Source organism: Bos javanicus, chromosome 5 (assembly GCF_032452875.1).
Source record: "Bos javanicus breed banteng chromosome 5, ARS-OSU_banteng_1.0, whole genome shotgun sequence".
In the NCBI taxonomy this organism is placed as follows: Eukaryota; Metazoa; Chordata; class Mammalia; order Artiodactyla; family Bovidae; genus Bos; species Bos javanicus.
The window spans coordinates 85,070,475-85,075,439 of NC_083872.1; positions in this window are offsets into that span (position 1 = coordinate 85,070,475).

A 4,965-nucleotide genomic window follows, 5' to 3' on the forward strand; every position below is an offset into this window, starting at 1 on the left:
ATAGTGGAGGGGCTGAAGATAGAGGAAATGGAAGGAAGTACACCTAAAACAGAGACATTACTTTGTCAACAAAGGTCCGTCTAGTCAAGGCTATGGTTTTTCCAGTGGTCATGTATGGATGTGAGAGTTGGACTGTGAAGAAAGCTGAGTGCCGAAGAATTGATGCTTTTGAACTGTGGTGTTGGAGAAGACTCTTGAGAGTCCCTTGGACTGCAAGGAGACCCAACCAGTCCATCCTAAAGGAGATCAGTCCTGGATGTTCATTGGAAGGACTGATGCTGAAGCTGAAACTCCAATACTTTGGCCACCTGATGGGAAGAGCTGACTCATTTGAGAAGACCCTGATTCTGGGAAAGATTGAAGGCAGGAAGAGAAGGGGACGACAGAGGGTGAGATGGTTAGATGGCATCACCAACTCAATGGACATGAGTTTGGGTGAACTCTGAGAGTTGGTGATGGACAGGGAGGCCTGGCATGCTGCAGTTCATGGGGTCGCAAAGAGTTGGACACGACTGAGTGACTGAACTGAACTGAACACCTAAAACAAGACTGGGATTGACATACACACTACCATGTACAAAATAATAACTAATGAAGACTGACTGTATAGCACCGGGAACTCTACTCAGTGCTCTGTGGTGACCCAAATGGGAAGCAAATCCCAAAAAGAGGGTTATATGTATATGTATAGCTGATTCACTAGGCTGTACAGTGGAAACTAACACAACATTGTAAAGCAACTGTATACTCCAATAAAAATAATAATAACTACTTTCAAGCTTTCCTCAGAAATCAGACAAGTAACAGGAGTATGGACTAAGATATTTCAAAGTGTTGAGAGAAAAAACCCACCAAACTAAATTCTGTATCCTGCTAAATTACCCTTCAAAAGTGGAAAGAGAAAGAAAGGTTTTCTCAGATGAAAAAATAAAAGGCCAAGAAGTTATAACTGATTAAGCTGAAATTGTGAGTATGTCAGAGATCACTATTTTTCTGAGGTATGTTTCTATATTTCCTCTAATAGAACCACTGATCAGCACTTACTCATGTAACACTGGGAAGATGAATGAAGTATGGTTTTTGTGGTCAAGAATAGCCACATGTTTCTCAATAAACATTGGGTACTCAGGGTCAGGGAGCATAGCATCACAGCCTAGCACACTACTCTGCCTGGTGTGTCTGAGTCTAAACCACTGAGCTATCCACCCAGGAGATCATGCCATGATGCTTTCAAACCATGTAAAGAACTCCTTCTGTCCGAAAGAACAACATAGCCACTCGTTTACTCCAGAATTTAGTAGAAATTCCAGAACACAAAGTGGAAGTCAATTTGATTTTTACTTCATGAGACATTTTATATCATGAGTCTGAACCAAATTAATATACTTAAAATATTTCCTGAAACATACATATTTTATATGTTTTATTTTAATCTTTACAGTGAAATCCAGGCAAAAATATTAATGCCAGATAGTGATATCCAATGAATATACCTTATTGAGAAAATACTTCTATTTTTATGATCTCTGTCTGGACAGCTATAAGTATCTCAGCTGTTGAAGTTCCTTGTCCTTTAGACATAAAATATTTCTAAAGTAGCATTTTTATATGTTGCAGAATGATTCATTATTGATAAGGGTAGAGCAACTTCCTTCATGCTTTAGGTAAGAGAATATATTTTAAATAAAAGAATATAATTCATTTTGCTAACTCTGTTCTCTCATGTTTACCATTTTCTTTTTTAGGGCATGGTTTAAAATAGATTTATTCTAAACATTCAGTCAAATGTGTATTTCTTCTTTAGGAAATAATTAAATTAATAAAATTTAGAGCTGTAGTCTTTATCAAATGCTTTGGTGAATTATTATAAATGATTCATAAATGACCTTTTTGGAAGACATAAGCAGCAGAATCAGGAGACAGAATGATGTAGTACTGTTCTGTGCAAAATGTACTCCACACAACTCTAGCTCTGTGGAGTGTTACTAGCTATTATTTGCTGAGGTGGGGGAAAGTCCTGAAGTCAAATAAATTTAGGAAACACTGTATTGATGGGAAGATAGCCTACAGCATTTCTTAGATGAATTTGACCACAGAACACTTTTTTTTTCTGAGTCACCTTACAGAAGACCATTTATAATAGAAGGAGTAAAGGGCAGGTTGGGGAAGAGAGAGGGCACAGGTTCTAGAGGCATGGGAAATTCAGTCTGTAGTGAAATTCTGACTCTACTAGTTACAGATGGGATGATGTCAAGCAAGTGGTCCACTCTAAGCTTCATTTAAATCTTAAAGATGACATTAACCCCGGCTTCCCTGGTGGTTCAGTGGTAAAGAATCTGCCTGCAATGCAGGAGACATGGGTTTGATCCCTGGATCCAGAAGACCCCTTGGAGAAGGAAATGGCAACCCACTCCATTATTCTTGCCTGGGGAATTCCATGAACAGAGGAGTCCGGAGGGCTACAGTCCTTGGGGTCACTAAAGAGTCAAGACATGACTGACCGACTAAACAATTAAGGTGATATTCACCTTCAAATAAAGGTGATGATATCAATTTGCATGGTTTTCATAGGGATTAAAAACAATTTATATGAGTTCTGTTTTAGGTTACGATGTAAAAGTCTACAGCAGGCTAGAGCTCTTGCTCTAACAAGTAGGGAGAAGATGGATAAACTGGAAAAAGGGAAAAATGGATGCAAAAATGTCTAGGGGACTTAACTTCCAGACAGGGGAGAACCATTTTCTCCTTGGTAGCATCTGCTAAGTGTGGGATAGGTAGGTAACTGAGCTTGCCACCTGAAAAGGAAGTCTTCTTCCAAGGGAAAGGAAAATCTAAGAGTGTCTAACATTGCCACAATAGCCTGAGTGATATATCTGAACCTAGAGGAATCCTCCAAGAAACAAGCTGCTCTCCCCATCAGCCAGTCTTTGCCCATGAGACTGCTGATGAACGCTGGCAGCTTTTGAAGCGAGGGCACTAGGTTGGAAAGGTAGAGAGAGCTCCCCATAGTGTGAGTGATTAAATCTCAAAGTCACATGGAGGGAGCTGCTGTACTGAACACAGGACAGATCTCAATACATTAGAAGTCAGATGTAGTCATCTGCTTAGGAACCAAAGCAATGTAAACCTGTGACCCTTTCCAATCCCAACTCAATTCCTGATGGAACTGAAGTCATTAGCCCCTCAACTTTGCTGCTTGATAAAGTAAAATGTGTGCCCTACCTGAAAAGAAATATAATTAAATCATAATACAATGCCTAGCACAAGATGAAAATTGACAATAAAAAGGACATGCAAAGATGTAGGAAAGTTTAACTTATATTCAAGAAAATAATAGAAGTAAAACAAAAGATGATCCAGATGATGGAATTAAGACACGTATCAAAATAACTATTATGAACACGCTAAAATAGAGGAAAAAATGAACAAAGTGAATGAAAATATGAAGAATTTAAGCAGGGAAGTGGAATCTCTAAAAAGAACCAAATAAACTTTCTAGGACTATACAATACAGAAAATTAGGATTTCACGGAATGAGTCAGTGAATTCAAAGACAACTCAAAATAAATTATTCAAACTGAAGCAGATAGGAAAAGGAATTTAAAAAGAGAAAAAGACAGTTTCAAACAGCCTAACGTGTGCTAGCGTTCTAGAAAAGGAGAAAAGGAATGGAGAGGAATATGTAAAGAGATAATGTCTCTGAATTTTCCAAAACTGATAAAAGACATCAACACAGCACAAGAAGCTCAGTGAATCCCAACTGAGATAAATACAAAGAAAAAACTCCCAAGAACATCATAATTAACTGCTCAAAGCTAAAGATAAAAGGAAATTTTAAAAACAGCCAGAGGAAAAAAAAGACATTTTCAAAGGAACAATTACATGAATGCATATGTGTGCTCAGTAGCTTGGTCATTCCTTACTCTTTGTGACCAACCAAGTTCCTCTGTCCACAGGATTCTCTAGGTAAGAAAACTTGAGTGGGTTGCCATTTCCTCCTGCAGGAGCTATTCCCCATCCAGGGATCAAACCTGTGTCTCCCACATTGGCAGGCGGATTCTTTACCATTTTGCCACCTGGGAAGCCCAATTATGTGAATGGTGGAAACCAAAAGACAATTAAATGACATTGTCAAAGTGCTAGAAAAAAAGAAAAGGAAAGAAAACTGCTGACCTAAAGTTCTTGACCAGTGAAAATACCTTTCAGAAGTAATGGGGATCATCACTTCCCTGGTGATCCAGTGGTTAAGAGTCCGCCTGACAATGCAGGAGACAAGGGTTTGATCTCTGGTCTGGGAAGACTCCACATGCCTCAGGGCAACTAAGCACGTGTGCCATAACTACTGAGCCTGTGGTCTAGAGCCCACGAGCCACAACTACTGAACCTTCATGCTGCAAACTACTGAAGCCTGTAGATCTAGAGCCCATGCTCTACAGCAAGAGAAGCCACTGCAAGAGAAGCCCAGGCACCACAACAAAAAATAGCCCCCTCTCACTGGAACTAGAGATAGCCCTTGTGAAGCAATAAAGACCCAGCATAGTCAAATAGAATAAAATAAAGTAAATTTTTAAAAGTTTTTAAAAAGAAGTAAAAAAATAAAATAAAATTTAAAAATAAGAAAATAAGTAAAGGTAAAATAATGATATTTTCAAACAAAGAAAAGCTGAGGAAAATTTGCACAAGCAGATATGAAATACAGAAAATCCTAAAAGAAGTTCTTCAAGATGAAAGGAAGTGATTCCAAATCAAAGCACTAACGTTTTAAAAAGAATAAAGAGCTTCAGAGAGAATAAATCTAGGATAAATGCAAAAGACCAAGTCCTTCAAAACTTTTTAGAAGACTAGTGACTATTAAAAACAACAAAAACAATAACATGTAATAGAGTTTATAACATCAGATCAGATCAGATCAGTCGCTCAGTCCTGTCTGACTCTTTGCGACCCTGTGAATCGCAGCACACTAGG